This window comes from Podarcis bocagei, assembly GCF_964188305.1.
Source record: "Podarcis bocagei genome assembly, chromosome: 3".
Lineage (NCBI taxonomy): Eukaryota > Metazoa > Chordata > Lepidosauria > Squamata > Lacertidae > Podarcis > Podarcis bocagei.
In genome coordinates this window covers 110,620,397-110,637,443 of record NC_138127.1, presented here as the reverse complement: position 1 = coordinate 110,637,443, position 17,047 = coordinate 110,620,397, and the positions used below count along the sequence as shown (strand labels likewise).

General features: G+C 51.0%; 1 long non-coding RNA gene across 1 annotated transcript in view; it reads right to left on the bottom strand.

Moving 5' to 3' along the window:
• Positions 1-3,986: 3,986 nt before the first annotated feature.
• The window catches only part of LOC308584290, a 45,362-nt gene continuing 32,301 nt past the window's right edge, over positions 3,987-17,047 (bottom strand). The window contains exon 3 of the long non-coding RNA XR_014006745.1: positions 3,987-5,288. This is a non-coding gene — a long non-coding RNA (uncharacterized lncRNA). The remainder of the gene's footprint in view (positions 5,289-17,047) is intronic.

The window sequence follows — 17,047 nt, the reverse complement described above, 5'->3', positions numbered from 1 at the left end:
TGCAAGTAGATAAATAGGTACTGCTCCGGCGGGAAGGTAAACGGCGTTTCCGTGCGCTGCTCTGGTTCGCCAGAAGCGGCTTAGTCCTGCTGGCCACATGACCCGGAAGCTGTACGCCGCTCCCTCGGCCAGTAAAGCAAGATGAGCGCCGCAACCCCAGAGTCATCCGCGACTGGACCTAACGGTCAGGGGTCCCTTTACCTTTACCGCACCCTTGGGCATGCAATGAGATTACGCCACAGCAGAGCCAGAGGGGAAATGCGACAAAAAGCTGGGGGGGGGGCAAATGTCTCTGATCTCTCCATTCTTCCTCCCCACCCCAAACCCCTGATTATCAACATCTGTTCCACCCAGGGCCTGCTTGTTTTTCTGAAGGGGAAACGGTTCCCTACGGATTCCCTGGTGATGGCAAACAGGCTCCTGGTTGCACACCTGTCTGCGCTGGCGAATTAGAGTTAAAAGCTCTGCCACGGCCTTGATGTCCTGGGCTGTTTATGATCCCGGGAGGCGGTTCCGCCGTCCTGTCGCAATTAATCAGCGCATGTGGCCGCCGCTTGTTCGTTAATGGAACATCCAATTCCTTTTTATCTCTCCAACTCCCCCCCAACAACTCCCAGCTCAGGAAACAGCCCTTGCCCGAGTAATTGAATTTGCCAGGTTCGGAATAGCTTATGCACGCAGCCGAGATGAGCAGATACCTGGAGATTTTCCATGACACCTATTTTGGAAAGCTGTCTCTTCTTTTTGTTTAAAAGGGAGGCAGCCTATTCTCTTCGTTTTGTGTGTGTTGGTGGGGGGGGGGTGAGCACAGCAGGGGAAGGAGAGAGAGGCTTTAAAAGGCAACGTTTTGACACGGAGCTGAAAAATTGCAGTTGACGCAAGGACGGGATCAGCCTTCAGATCACCAACTTCCCCGGTTCCGGGAGACGCGTCCATCAACTTCAATTTCCTCAGGAACACCCAAACGCACAGCCGTTCTCTTCCCTGCGGTGGAAAAGGATGGCAAAGGCTGCTGAGATGTAAGAAAGGAAGGAGAGGCTGTGGATCAGGCCAGCGGCCTATCTAGGGCCCGACCAGATGCGCCAATGGCAAACCAGCAAGCAGGATTCGAACACAGAGCCAGCCACCGCCCCACCTGTGGTTTCCAGAAACTGGGATTCTGGTGGAAATGGGTTTTTTTTAAAAAATAGGACAGGAAAACCTGGATGTTGTTTGCCAATTTTCCATTAAAAAAAAAAAAGCTCAGAAATGGTGATTTTGCACAAAAAAAGGCTCAGCAATTCTGGCCAAACAAACAAACAAACTCAACAACTTTTCTGTCCAGATTTTCACTGTTATTTCATGTTATAATGCATATGAAACAGAACAAGTACAACACCAGGCAAAAATTAAAAGGGGGAAAACAGAACTTTAAGATAGGCATGTAGAATGAGCCCACTTACACAGGGGATAAAATAGCAAAGGCTTTCGACTTTATCAGATTGTACTGTTTCAGATTTGTCAGGCTTGTGTCCTGGTTGCCTTGAAAATGAGGGTTCTGCTGTACAGGCAATAAAGGAACACTAAATCAAATTAAACATGCCTGGAGGTTCTAGCCCCTGTCGAAAGCTCAGAGGATTCATGATTGTCTCCATAATAGCTCTATTCCAGAGCAAGCACTACCAAGTATCCGGTGTGTAAGTGTATGGGCTTTTCCCCATTGAGTTGTGATTACTGTTTGTGCTGCCAAGATCATACGGTTGCAATTGAAATTATTCAACCCCCCCATTGCAAATTGGGTTTATTATCAACATTTACAGACTTTCGGCTGTTTGCAATGAGCAAATCAAATCAAAGCAATTGAAATGGCTCGATACAACGGATGCTTCAAGTGCCACCCCGCCCCCCTGCCGAATTCAGCTGAAAATGCAATTTATCCTGGCTTCTCCAGTCTCACGATTATTCAACCCCTTCATGGCAAACATCTTTCGTCCTTCATAGAGCAGCTATTTTGCTTGCTGCAAACGATTGCAGCCATATGTAAGACCCGATTCTTTTGACGGTATATCTATGTTGGTGTCATTGAAAACACTCAGCCACATTAATTTCGGACGAGGATGAATAGTTTCCTCGGTGATATTGATAAGCTCTGTCAAAAATGAATGTGCAAAATTTTGCAGCAACCTTTGAATTTGTGTGGCACCGACTGGGCAACACTTTCCAAGCTGCTGAGGCAGAAAAGCAGGGTTTTCGCAGACTCCGTTACCTGAAAGGTCCTGGAGGTTGACAGCCGCTGTGTCCAGGCAGCTGTGACTTTTCCATCCGGAAAAAGAACAAGTTTATTTGGTATTGCAGCTACAACAGATGGCAGCCGGAGAGCTGGTGTTATTGGGTTTGTAAAGACACTTCACGGAGGGGTCTGCCTCTCCTCCTGGGTACGGCCTAGACTTCCAATTGCATTATAGTGGTACCTTGGTTCTCAAACTTAATCCGTTCCGGAAGTCCGTTCCAAAGCGTTCCAAAACCAAGGTGAGCTTCCTTAGGTCCCAGGCCCTAAGGAAGTCAGACTATCCTCCACCTGGGCCAGGGCCTTCTCAGTGATGGCTCCCACCTGGTGGAACGCTCTGTCCCATGAGACCAGGGGCCTGCAGGATTTAACCTCCTTCCGCAGGGCCTGTAAGACAGAGCTATTCCACCTGGTTTTCAATTTAAACTTACATATCCTAATCTTTTATTCCTCTTCCTTCCCCTTTTATGAAGATTCCCCGCTCTGGGATCCCACAGCTAATTCTCCCCTGGCCTCCTCGCTGGCCCAAGTAGGACCAATTCAGCCAGCTAGCCCTGGGGATTATCTAACTTATTTTTTGTTTTTATTGTTATTTATGTTTCTATACTGTATTTTATGCTGCTTTTATGATTAAGTCTTTTAAAGTGTTTTAAATTTGTTGTTAGCCACCCTGAGCCTGGTTTTTGAACCAGGAAGGGCGGGGTATAAATAAAAATTTATTATTATTTATTATTATTATAGAAATAAGGCAAAATTGATTAATCCCTTCCAGACTTTTAAAAGACAACCCCTAAAACAGCAATTTAACTTGAGTTTTACTATCTAACAAGACCATAGATCGATAATACGAAAGCAATAAAGAATGTACTGCAGTCACATCATCAATAAATCAGTAGCTGAACTGGGTTCCACACAGTCACAAAAATGAAACGAAAAAGAGCCACAGGGACAAAAAGACAAAATAAATAGTAAAAACAGACAGACCTCAGCGTAACACTCAAAACGGAAGCGTGGCACTCAAAACGGAGCACGTTCGACTTCCAAAAAAAGTTCGCAAACCGGAACACTTACTTCTGGGTTTGCAGTGTTTGGGTTCCACGTTGTTTGAGTACCAAGGCGTTAGAGAACCAAGGGGCCACTGTACTGTTCTGCCAAGAGAGCATCGAATGACGGGCATGTCGCGTTGGAAGGGACCCCACAGGGTCATCCATTCCAACCCCCTGCAATGCAGGAATCGCAGGCGTTGCTTGTGCCAAGCTAGGAGCCAGAATTCCTGTGATCGGAAAAGCCACCATGCACCACCAGCGAGATAAATGACAACGTGGACTCCTAGGCATGCATCTACTGTAAAAAAATGTACTTCCAGGTAAGAGTGCAAGCCATGTTGCAAGTCCTCATGCCATGCATAATTTTACAATTCTTATTTATTGCATTTCTATCACCACAGAGCCTAGGACTTGCCGATCAGAAGGTCGGCGGTTCAAATCCCCGCGACGGGCTGAGCTTCCGTTGCTCGGTCCCTGCTCCTGCCAACCTAGCAGTTCGAAAGCACATCAAAGTGCAAGTAGATAAATAGGTCTGGCAGGAAGGTAAACGGCGTTTCCGTGCACTGCTCTGGTTCGCCAGAAGCGGCTTAGTCATGCTGGCCACATGACCCAGAAGCTGTACGCCGGCTCCCTTGGCCAATAAAGCGAGATGAGCGCTGCAACCCCAGAGTCGTCTGCGACTGGACCTAACGGTCAGGGGTCCCTTTACCTTTTATCCTGCCTTTCTCCCAAGGAGCTCCAGGCGGCATATGTACCGGTACTTCTCCTCCTCCCCATTTTATCCTTGCAACAACAACAACCCTACAAGGAAGTTTAGGCTGAGTGTGAGTGGCCCAAGGTCACCCAGTGAACTTCATGGCCGAGTGTGGAACTTATCCCGTGTTGCCTCTTATCACTGCACAGCTAATGGGCTCCATGATCAATGGAGATGGTGACAGCAGTCACGAAATTAAAAGACGCCTGCTTCCTGGAAGAAAAGCAATGACAAACCTAGACAGCATCTTAAAAAGCAGAGACATCACCTTGCCAAAAAAGGTCCGTATAGTTCAAGCTATGGTTTTCCCAGTAGTGATGTATGGAAGTGAGAGCTGGACCATAAAGAAGGCTGATCGCCGAAGAATTGATGCTTTTGAATTCTGGTGCTGGAGGAGACTCTTGAGAGTCCCATGGACTGCAAGAAGATCAAACCCATCCATTCTGAAGGAAATCATCCCTGAGTGCTCACTGGAAGGACAGATCCTGAAGCTGAGGCTCCAAGACTTTGGCCACTTCATGAGAAGAGAAGACTCCCTGGAAAAGACCCTGATGTTGGGAAAGATGGAGGGCACAAGGAGAAGGGGACGACAGGACGAGATGGTTGGACAGTATTCTTGAAGCTACCAGCATGAGTTTGACCCAACTGCGGGAGGCAGTGGAAGACAGGAGGGCCTGGCGTGCTCTGGTCCAGGGGGTCACGAAGAGGCGGACACAACTAAATGACTAGACAACAACAACACATTTGCAAGCCTTGGGTCAGGGCAGAATTTTCAGTTTTTGCTGCTGCGGTTTTTTGTTTTTTTAAAATCCCGGGAATAATAAACAGTCCTGTCTTGCGGAGTGCCAGAGAGCTGGCAAAGCCTTTCGGTTCCAGATAGCGAGATGGATGGGCGCTTCGTCACCTCATTAGTCTCGCTCATTAGCAGGGGAGGAGGGGAAGAAGGGGTTTTTCTGCTTTTCCCTGGACAAATTGCCTCCCACCTCCCGATGCCCGGGGTAATTGATGGGGTGATGCTGCCAGCTGTCTGTGGAAGGAGAGGGCGCCATCCTCGTCTTCTGGGCTCATTAGGAGAGAGAGAGCGGTTGGTGCCTGGGGCTGCTCCATTTAGCTTCGTTTAAGAAAGGGGTTTCCAGCCTCTGCTGTTGGAGGGGAAATAATAGATGCTCCCGGTCTCTGAAAGGGGCTCCTCTGCTTGCGGAATCCGGAAGGCAGCGGAGGCCTGGAATAATAATAATAATAATAATAATAATAATAATAATAATAATAATAATAATAATAATAATAATTTATTTATACCCCGCCCATCTGGCTGAGTTTCCCCAGCCACTCTGGGCAGCTTCCAATCGAATGGTAAAAACAATACAGCATTAAATATTAAAAGCTTCCCTAAACAGGGCTGCCTTCAGATGTCTTAAAGATAAGATAGCTGCTTATTTCCTTCACATCTGAAGGGAGGGCGTTGCACAGGGCGGGCGCCACCACCGAGAAGGCCCTCTGCCTGGTTCCCTGTAACTTGGCTTCTCGCAGTGATGGAACTGCCAGAAGGTCCTTGGAGTTGGACCCTGGTGATCTGGGGTGGAGACGCTCCATCAGGTATACAGGACCGAGGCTGTTTAGGGCTTTAAAGGTCAGCACCAACACTTTGTGCTCAGAAACGTACTGGGAGCCAATGTAGGTCTTTCAAGACTGGTGTTATGTGGTCCCGGCGGCCGCTCCCAGTCACCAGTCTAGCTGCCGCGTTCTGGATTAGTTGTAGTTTCCGGGTCACCTTCAAAGGTAGCCCCACGTAGAGTGCATTGCAGTAGTCCATGCGGGAGATAACTAGAGCATGCACCACTCCGTTGAGACATTCCGCAGTCAGGTAGGGTCTCAGCCAGCGAACCAGATGGAGCTGGTAAACTGCTGCCCTGGACACAGAATTGACCTGTGCCTCCATGGACAGCTGTGAGTCCAAAATGACCCCCAGGCTGCGCACCTGGTCCTTCAGGGGCACAGTTACCCCATTCAGGACCAGGGAGTCCCCCACACCCGCCTGCCCCCTGTCCCCCCAAAACAGTACTTCTGTCTTGTCCGGATTAATCCTCAATCTGTTGCCGCCATGCAAGCTCCAACTGGAATGCAATGGCAATCTGGGTTGGCTTGCTGCACCTGCAGGCAGACAACTTACTGAATTTCTTTTTCTCTTCACTCCCTCCAACATTTCTCCAAAGAAGACAGGGACAGTCTCTTCCACACCAGGAAGCTTCTCCCGCCTTCTGTCTCACCGGAGACATAGATGTCATACAACCATATGCAGTTCATCTGCCCCTTCGAGCCACTCACAACCTCTCAGCTTAACCTGCACCGCAGGATTGTTGTAAAGAAAAAAAAGGGTGGGGGAAAGGATCATTTAAAGCACCTTCAGCAGATCAGTGGAATGAAATGTTAGCTGTAAGCTGTCTTGAGTTAATAAATAATAATAATAATAATAATGGAAACTGTGAGAATGATCAGGAACATATACAGTGGTACCTCGGGTTACATACGCTTCAGGTTACAGACTCCGCTAACCCAGAAATAGTGCTTCAGGTTAAGAAATTTGCTTCAGGATGAGAACAGAAATTGTGCTCCGGCGGCGCAGCAGGAGGCCCCATTAGCTAAAGTGGTGCTTCAGGTTAAGAACAGTTTCAGGTTAAGTACGGACCTCCAGAACGAATTAAGTACTTAACCCGAGGTACCACTATAAAAAGGTAAAGGACCCCTGACAGTTAAGTCCAGTTGCAAACGACTCTGGGGTTGCAGTGCTCGTCTCGCTTTACTGGCCAAGGGAGCTGATGTTTGTCCGCAGACAGGTTTTTCCACATCATGTGTCCAGCATGACTAAGCTGCTTCTGGCGAAACCAGAGCAGCACACGGAAACGCTGTTTACCTTCCCACCGGAGTGGTACCTGTTTATCTACTTGCGCTGGTGTGCTTTCGAACTGCTAGGTTGGCAGGAGCTGGGACTGAGCAACAAGAGCTCACCCTGTCGCGGGGATTCGAACCGCCGACCTTCTGATCGGCAAGCCCTAGGCTCTGTGGTTTATACCACAGCACCACCCACATCCCTACACATCAGGAACATACCAGAGAGTAAATCCTATTGAACTCAGTGGGACTTAGGGTTGCAGTGTAAGGCTACATCTTTATTTTTGGAAGCCAACAGGAGAACTGATCTTTTTTTTATTTTAAAAAAAGATATTTATTGAGAACATTTTTTGAATATAAGAAAAAATAAAAATAAACATACGAAATAATAAGCAGTTAAAAACACACATTAATTTTCAATAACATAACTTCCATACCCTTATTTCCTCCGACCTCCTCATACTTCCCTTCTTTGTATTCCATTTCAGTTTGTTAGTTCAGCAAATCCTTACCATAGAACTTTTACCCATTTATAATCCTTTTTTCATATCTCCTAAAGCATTACAGCTGGAAACCGCTTAGTTTCTATCCAACATCTTTCTAACATTCATTAATTTTACAATATTTATTTAAGTAGTCTTTAAATTTCTTCCAGTCTTCTTTCACCGACTCTTCTCCCTGGTCTCGGATCCTGCCAGTCATCTCAGCCAATTCCATGTAGTCGATCACCTTCATCTGCCATTCTTCCAGGGTGGGTAGATCTTGTGTCTTCCAATACTTAGCGATGAGTATTCTTGCTGCTGTTGTAGCATACATAAAAAAAGTTCTATCCTTCTTTTGCACCAATTGGCCGACAATGCCCAAGAGAAAGGCCTCTGGTTTCTTAAGGAAGGTACATTTAAATACCTTTTTCAATTCATTATATATCATTTCCCAGAAAGCCTTAATCCTAGGGCACGTCCACCAAAGGTGAAAGAATGTACCTTCAGTTTCCTTACATGTCTTTACCCAGTTACCTGGGAACAAGCAGCATTGAATACAATGGGACTTACTTCTAAGTAGATATGTAAAGGCTTGCAGAGTAAGACTCAATTTACAATAAAGGAATAAACACCATGCATTTCTTTAAAAAATTGCAGGCTGCTGATGCATTGCATTTAAAGAAATTAAAGTCGATTGTTTAACATTTTCCTTCAAAATTATAGGAAGGGCTTCACCATTTCCTTCATTTGTAGCAGGTGTTTTATTTTTGGTATAAACAGGACTCTGTTTTTGCACCCACATACAAAGGCCATTTTTAATTTTTCTCCAAGACATGGAAGGGAGGAAAAAGGAAAACATTCTGGGCTCAAATCAGAAACCGGAATGTGGCCTCTTAGACCGAAGAGCAAACACAGAACAACTTTTGAGAGCTGTTGCTGCGCATTCAGAGCATGTGGAATCCAGAGACCTTCTCTCAAATCACACCAGAACTCTTTCCGCAAAGAGATTTCTCTCATCTTGAAGAGGGACATGTTTAGGAAGTGGGACCAGACTTTAAAAGGAGTTGGGACTAATCCTGAGTGGCTGGGATTAAGCTGGCAGCAATGAAGGACTATCATTTTTTCAAAAGACAGGGTGTTTCATAAAGGGCTGTGGGTATTTGTTATGTGCCTGGAGCCTTAAAGGTGGAGGGAGGGAGGAAAGGAAGGTGTCTTCTAGCAAAAGCTCCTCCAAGCTGGTGCCTTCCATCAACTCGGATGTCTTTAACAGAGGAGGAGAGAAATTCATGGAGGAGGAGTAAAGTGAAGGACATGCGGCAGGAGTTGATAATGCAGGTGAGCTGCGCACAGGTGGGCTGCATGCAAGCTGCCGGCCAGCCCTGTGGAGCCTCCTTTTATTGAGACAAATATGCAAACCAGGCAGATACATTTTGGGCTGTGACTTTTACACATCTTCCAATCCCAAGATCGTGGGGGTGGTACAAAGTTATTTTGGCACCTGTTTCCACCACGTCGTTTCCCCCTTGCACAGTGTATGACGAAGGAGACAAAAGGTCTCAGGGACAAAGGTTACAGACAGGACACCCCAGACTACTGAGACCGCAAAAGGTTAGACAGAGGGAACGATGTTCAGACTGTGGGAATGTTCTGGGGTGCAGGAGAGGATATATTGACTAATTATATCCTTATCCAACTTGTGCTAACAAGTTCCCAAAATATCAGCAGAGTTTATAGACATTCCCCTTTAAGTTTGCAACGGTAACGTGTGCACAGGTTCGCTAGAACCTCTATAATAATTACTCTGGTAATTTCCCCTTTGTTCCCTCTTAAAATACAAGGCACAACACAGTCTTTATAAAAGTATAAAAGAGTTTACTCACGTTCTGTTCACAACATGATCCCAGAAGGCAGACAGGCTTAAAAAGGGTTACATATATTTAGAATCTATCTTGTTGCAAGATAGACCTTATCTCCTTTCTTGGCTGAGAGCCAAGAGGACATCTTTAGATGCTTCCTCATCAGAGGAAAATGGCAGAGAGAGAGATGGCTGCCTGCCCTGTGCTTTTGTCATTACCTGCACAGGTGAGGCCACACCCACCTCTGGTCACATGCGGAGGAAGTCCGTCCCCAGGAAGTTTACCTGCTTGCTGGACAGACATCCCTCCCCATGTTCTAACATGTACACTCTAGGAATGTTGTCATTGACTGCTCCTGTGTTTACATCCCACACAGACAGCTGTGGCTTGTCTGGGGTGTGTGTGCCCCACACCCCAAGGTCACGTGTGCAGGCAGGCAGACTGTGGCTGCCTGCTGGTGGGGAGTGTGCTCCCTCCGGACCCCACTCCCCACTCCGCGATCATCCCTACAGAGGAGAAGGCTCTTGAGGGCTCCTGGCTAAGCATTGCCACCACAGTTGGAGGCAGCCGCGCTTTTGAACCCCAGTTCCTGGAAACCACAGGAGGGAAGAGTGTTTTTCTTGTCCTTGATTCCTTTGTGGGCTTCCCATAATGGGCTTCTGGTTGCCCACTGTGAGAACAGGAGGCTGGCTGAGATGGCCCAGTGGTACGGTTGCCATATTTCAAAAAGTAAAAACCAGGAAGACACCCTGAAAGTTGTTGAGTTGTTTTTTTTTACATAAACGCCAATTTTTTTTTGGCGATTTTTCAATTGACTTGCCTAAGATCCAGGACAAAGTGCTGCCTTTTGGAAATTCCCCTGGACATCAATTCTGCCTTCGAAATCATGGTAATTGTTATGTACTTACCCTGGGCCAGCAGGGGGATACTGTAGATAGTTTTCACTCAGGTCCACATATGCAAATAAAGGATTGAAAGTGACGTTCAGTGATTGGATAGTTACAGAAAGTTGTTACTGTTGCTTTGTAGTTCAGCTCCATATAAGCAGGCTGGCTGAACCCTTCAGTTCAGTTCTGTTCTGGCCTGTGAATAAACAAGAATCGCTGTTGTCAGGGCTGCCACTCAGTCCCAGCTCACATAGGACCACGTTAGCCAGCGTTCAGTTAAAAGAGTCTTTATTGGATTACAGCTTCCATTTCCAAACTGCAATATGCAGCCCTACTTCTTCTAGGTCAGACCGGCGAAGACCCGTCTGAGTCTCCGCCTCTAGCACACCAGCTTAATATCCTAGCCTTGCTCCACCTCCTGCGCCTTTCCCTCCGTCTCTGGGTCCTTCTGCCCCCCGGGGTCTCCTTTTTCCTACTCTCTTCTGACGCGGACCCCCCTGACCCTTCCGCCTCCTTGCGGCGGGCTTTGGGACCTGGTTCACTCTCTGGGCTGCTTACTGCGCCAGCTTCCGCTACATTTGAACTTGGCGCGCGCGCCCAACTCTCAACCTTCCTCTTGATCGTTTCGTCGCTCCCCGAGGTGGGCGTGACTACTCCTGACTCATGCCCTCCCTCCTTCTGAAAGCCTCCGGAACCCGATATCTGGTCCCCTTTCTCCCCGCTGTTCCCGTCTGGGTACGTGGGTCCCGATCTCCAACTGCTGCTCTCTGATTCCTCTCTGGACCCTTCTTCCTGGGGTGTCCCCCTGCTTTCCCCCCTTGCTCTGACTGCTGGCGCTCCCTTCTGGGAATCCTCGGACTCACTGGATAAGCTCGGCGATCTCGGTTCGTCATCCCCACTCATCTTTCCTTCGTATTCCTCCCCCTCGCTCTCTGTCTCCTCCCTTCTCTGCGTCTCTGCTTCTGAACCCCTGACATCCATCCCCCCCTCGAAGCCCCCCCTTCCCCCCTCCCCACTTTCAAGGGTGGTTGCAGGGTGCTCCATCATCACAGGAGTGAATGCCGGATACAGTTCGCTCCTCGTTGCTGGCCGCCAACTGAAGACCTCCGAGTCTTCCTCCTCGCGTTCGTCAACGGTGAGCTGCTCCGCCTCCATTTCAGTGCCGCCGTGCTCGAAACCGAGATCCTCCCCGCACACGTCCATGTCAGTCTCTGCGTCGGTCGCTTGACCTGGCATCTCCAGCCACCTCCGGCGCCACTGCTCCTCTGGCCGATCGTCCCACCAATACGAGGTGTCGGACGCCGAACCCTCCGGTGACCCCTCTGGGGAATGTGTGCGCTGTGCGGGCTCCCCGTCCGAGTCGAAGCCATGGAACGTGCTGGAGGAAAGTGTGGGCGTGAACAACCAGTCGTCGAAGAAGCCTGCTGGCATGGGTCTGTGTGGGAAAAGGGCATGAAACTCGTCCTTGAGCAGGGGTTCCTCCAAAGCGTAGTCTGGCACCCAGCTATTAGCACTAGCCCGGGTGCCCTCCCTGGCTAGGAGGTATTCCACTCCGTCTTCCCCCCATCTGGAGTCCAAAATCTCCGTGACTTCGTTGATGGGGTCCTGCTGTGGCAATCTTCCCGCCTCCGACCGCTCCTGAGACGGACTCGGTGCTGTTCCTGGTTCCTGGAACCTGTGAGGTGTCCTGTAGGGAGTGAGCACCGACCTGTGGAACACCGGATGCATCCTGGAACCCTCCGGGAGCACCAGCCTGAAAGCTACTGGGTTGATCTGTGCTTCGACTTGGTATGGACCGAGTTGCTTGTGCCCCAACTTCTTTTTGGCTAACGATCTGGTCGGCACTGCGTGGGCTGCCAACCAGACCCAGTCTCCCACTCGGATCTCTTCGCCAACCCGCCTGTGCTTGTCCGCTTGCACCTTGTATGCGTGCTTCGCTAGCTCCAGCTGCCGTCGGAGTTGATCGTGGACCTCCTGCAACTCAGACGCGAAAGCGTCCGCCGTCTGCGGTTCCCCTTCCCCCACTCTGTCCAGTCCCGGGAAGGTTCTGGGATTCCTCCCATTGTTGGCGAAGAACGGCGTCACCCCTGTGGACACGTGCTTCGTGTTGTTGTAGGCGAACTCGGCGAGCGGCAGGTAATCCACCCACGTCGCAGGCTGTTGATTGGCATAGCATCTCAGGTACTGCTGCATGATGGCATTGACCCTCTCCGCTTGCCCGTTGGTCTGCGGGTGTCTCGCTGATGTCAGGTTGATTTTGACGTTCAGGAAGCCCATCAGCTTCTGCCAGAAATTCGAGATGAACTGGCGACCGCGGTCGGACAGTATAGACCGCGGCAGCCCGTGCACTTTGAACACGTGATCTATGAACAGTTTGGCTGTTTGTTCTGCCGTGGCCACCTTCGCACACGGTATGAAGTGTGCCATCTTGGTGAACAAGTCCACCACCACTAGTACAGCCGTCTTGCCTCTCGAGCTGGGTAGATCCGTGACAAAGTCCAGGGCCACCCTCTCCCACGGTTCAAACGGCGTTTGCAGCGGTTCGAGCAGTCCCGCCGGTGGTTTGTGCACCGGCTTGGCCCTCTGGCAGGTGTCGCACCTCGCGACGTAGTCCGCGACTTCCCCTCTCAGTCTGGGCCACCAAAAGTCCCTTGCGACTAATTCCACCGTTTTTTCCGTGCCAAAGTGCCCGGCCGTGGGTGCGTCGTGCAACTGCTGCAGTACCTTGGCGCGAAGTTCATCTCCAGGCACGTAGATGGCCCCTTTACGTAAGAGCAAGCCGTCCCGTATCTGGAACTCGTCGCTCTTTGCCGTGCCCTTGTGCACCTCGGCCATCTTCGCCTGCGCGAATGAGTCGTCCTGCAACGCTCGCCGCACCGCCTCCAGGTCTACTGTGGCTGAAGCGCACGCCCACGCTGTTGGCGCGAAGATGTGCATGGCTGCCGCTGGCGTCGCCTCTTCGAGGTATTGCGGTTTTCGGGACAGTGCATCCGCCATGATGTTGGTGTCGCCTGGGACGTACTCTATTCGGAAATCGAAGTCAGCAAAGAACTCCGCCCAACGTATCTGCCTCTGGTTCAGGAACTTCGCCGTGCGCCAGTGCTCCAGATTCTTGTGGTCCGTGCAGACCTGCACCGTGTGCTTGGCGCCGATCAGGAAGTGCCTCCATGCTTTGAATGCTGCATGAATGGCAAGCAACTCCCTGTCCCAGATGGTGTAGTTCTGCTCCGACTTGCTGAGCTTTCTGGAGTAGAACGCTCCCGGTCTCCAGACCCCCTGTGGGTCCCTCTGCAGCAGGACAGCTCCCACTGCTCTATCGGACGCGTCTGTCTCTACCCGCATCGGTCTGCTGGGGTCGATATGCAGCAGTTGCTCTTCCGACGCGAAGAGACGCTTGAGTGCCTGAAAGGACTGCTCTGCCTGCTCCGTCCAGATGAATTTCTTTTTCTTGGAGCTTAGCGTGTCCGTAATAGCCGCCGTCTGCATCGCGAACCCTTTGATAAACTTGCGATAGAAGTTGGCGAAGCCGACAAACCGCTGGACCTCCTTCCGGTTGCGCGGGCTCTTCCAATCCAACACCGCTCGCACCTTGGCGCTGTCCATGGCTAGCCCCTTGTCCGACAACTTGTAACCCAAGAAATCCACCTCCGTCGTGTCGAACTGGCACTTCTCCAGTTTGGCGTACAGTCTATGCTGCTGCAACCTCTCCAGCACCTCCCGAACGTCTTGGTCATGCGCTTGCTGCGACTCGGAGAATATCAGGATGTCATCCAGAAAGCAGACGCACTTCTTGTAGAGGAGTCCCGCCAACACATGATGCATGAAAGCTTGAAAACAGTGAGAACCGTTTTGCAATCCAAACGGCATCACTCTGTACTCGTAGGTGCCCAGAGGCGTGAACATGGCTGTCTTCCACTCATCGCCCTCCCTCATGCGGATGAGATTGTACGCCCCTCGCAGGTCCAACTTGGTAAACACGCGTCCCTTGCGCACCGTCGCCAGTAGGTCGTCAATCCTGGGCATGGGGAAATCAGAGGGCTTGGTCATCTTGTTCAAGAGGCGAAAATCCACCACCAGCCTCTTTTGGGGCGTGTCCTTCTTCTTCACAAAGAAAACAGGACTGCCCCCTACTGCCCTGGACTCCCGGATGAAACCGCGCTCCAAATTGTGATCTATGAACTGTTTGAGTTCCTGTAGTTCATCCTCAGACATGGAATACAGCCTCCCCTTCGGTAGCGTCGCCCCTGGTAGGAGGTCAATCTTGCAGTCATATTGCCTGTGCGGTGGTAACTTGTCTGCCTCCTTCTCGCAGAAGACCTCCAGAAAGTCTGCGTATTTGTGGGGGACTGCTTGCAACGTTCCCAACTGCAGTTGTGATTCCTCCTCCTCTCCCTCCTGTCCGGGCAGGATGCAGTGTTCTGCGCAGTAAGAGGAGCCGAAGATCAGCTGTCGCTGGTACCAAGCCAGTGTCGGACTGTGCCTGTCCAGCCAACTCATGCCCAACACAATGGGTGTGTCCGACAGTCGTGTGACGTTAAAACTGATGACTTCCCTGTGGTTGCCAAGGCGCATCACCATTGGCGGCGTTTGCTTCACCACCTGCCCCCCCAGCAACTCTCTGCCATCCACTGTGACGACTTGCAGGGGCAGAGTGGCCGGCAATAGCTGTATAGCGTGCTGCTCCACAAAATCCTGTGCTATAAAGTCTGCGTTGCTTCCAGAATCCACAGAAAGCGGGACTTCGATAGTGACGCCATCGGGCAGCTGGAGAGATGCTGTGAGTTGCACTACTGGTTTGGGTGGGAGGGGGTCTGTGGGTTGCAAGATCGCTGGGGACTGCTTCAGTGATGCGTCTGGCTGGGCCCCAGTGCCTCTGTCTCCAGCCAGACATCGTCGTTTCCCTGCTGGTGTTCGCTGTGTTGCGTGGCCGCTTTCACCGTTGCGGAGGCTGCAGTGTGCTTGGAGCTCCTCTGGGGACACTCTTTCGCCAAGTGTTGAGAGCTGTCGCATATATAACACTTCCTGGTCCCTCTAGGAGGTTTAGTCTTGACTGCCGCCGGTGCAGGGGCTCTGGTAGCTGACTGAGCCCTGGCTCCTCCCACCTCCATAGGTTCCACTCCCCCTCCTGGCGGAGGTGTAGATTGCGCACGCGTAGCGTCCCTGGGAACGAAAGAGAAACTTCTCGCTGCTTCGCGCCCTCCACGTCCTTCGTCTCTGCACCACGGACGTTCTTCCAGCCTCACCCCCACAGTCAGCGCCCTTTGGACCACCTCCTGCGTGCTCCGGGGCCTCTCCCCCATCGCAATTTCGTCTTTAACAGCACTGCTTAATCCCTCCCAGAAGAGGTCTCTGACTGGGGGCGAATCCCGGTCCCATTCCAAGGCACTGACCAGCGCAAAAAAGCGGGCGTGATACTGGCGTACGCTCGCCCTCCCTTGTTTCAGTCCATGAATCTCCCGTCGGGCAAGATCCACGTCAATGGTAGATAAAAAGCACGCATCCATCGCTTTGATAAAGGCATCTGCATTCTGAAGCGCCGGATCTTTATCCCTCCACAAATTGCGTAGCCACGCTTTAGCATCCCCATGCAAATGGGATAGTATAAACCCCACTTTCTCTTCCTCTTCCCTAAAGTCTTTCGCCAGCAGTTGCAGTGCGCACATTACGTCTGCTCGAAAATTGGGGTACTGTTGTAAATTCCCATCGAAGTGAGCCACAAGCCCTCCTGCTCTCCGTGCCAACCCAACCCCCTCCGGTCTGGGTCCTGGCTGCCCATGCTTAACCAATGCTTCAAACCTGGCGTGGAGATCTCTGTAGGCGGCTGCCGCATCCTCCTCCCTTTTCTTGGATGCCTGTACCTCCGCGTTCAATTGGGTCACTGCCTGTTGCAGCGCTGAAATTTTCTCTGCTTCCGTCATCTCTGCCAACCGTTGTGAGCTCGCTCCCAAACACCAATTTCCTCCTCTCGCTGCTTCTGCCTCCGCTGCGAGGTATCAGGTGTCCGAAGCTTAAAAGAGACGGGTCTTACTGTCAGGGCTGCCACTCAGTCCCAGCTCACATAGGACCACGTTAGCCAGCGTTCAGTTAAAAGAGTCTTTATTGGATTACAGCTTCCATTTCCAAACTGCAATATGCAGCCCTACTTCTTCTAGGTCAGACCGGCGAAGACCCGTCTGAGTCTCCGCCTCTAGCACACCAGCTTAATACCCTAGCCTTGCTCCACCTCCTGCGCCTTTCCCTCCGTCTCTGGGTCCTTCTGCCCCCCGGGGTCTCCTTTTTCCTACTCTCTTCTGACGCGGACCCCCCTGACCCTTCCGCCTCCTTGCGGCGGGCTTTGGGACCTGGTTCACTCTCTGGGCTGCTTACTGCGCCAGCTTCCGCTACATTTGAACTTGGCGCGCGCGCCCAACTCTCAACCTTCCTCTTGATCGTTTCGTCGCTCCCCGAGGTGGGCGTGACTACTCCTGACTCATGCCCTCCCTCCTTCTGAAAGCCTCCGGAACCCGATATCTGGTCCCCTTTCTCCCCGCTGTTCCCGTCTGGGTACGTGGGTCCCGATCTCCAACTGCTGCTCTCTGATTCCTCTCTGGACCCTTCTTCCTGGGGTGTCCCCCTGCTTTCCCCCCTTGCTCTGACTGCTGGCGCTCCCTTCTGGGAATCCTCGGACTCACTGGATAAGCTCGGCGATCTCGGTTCGTCATCCCCACTCATCTTTCCTTCGTATTCCTCCCCCTCGCTCTCTGTCTCCTCCCTTCTCTGCGTCTCTGCTTCTGAACCCCTGACAGCTGTGTTGTCTGATATGTTCACCCACAACTTAACAGTAATCCCTGGTAAAATCTGGACTTACGGCAGCCCTGCCAATGGCCA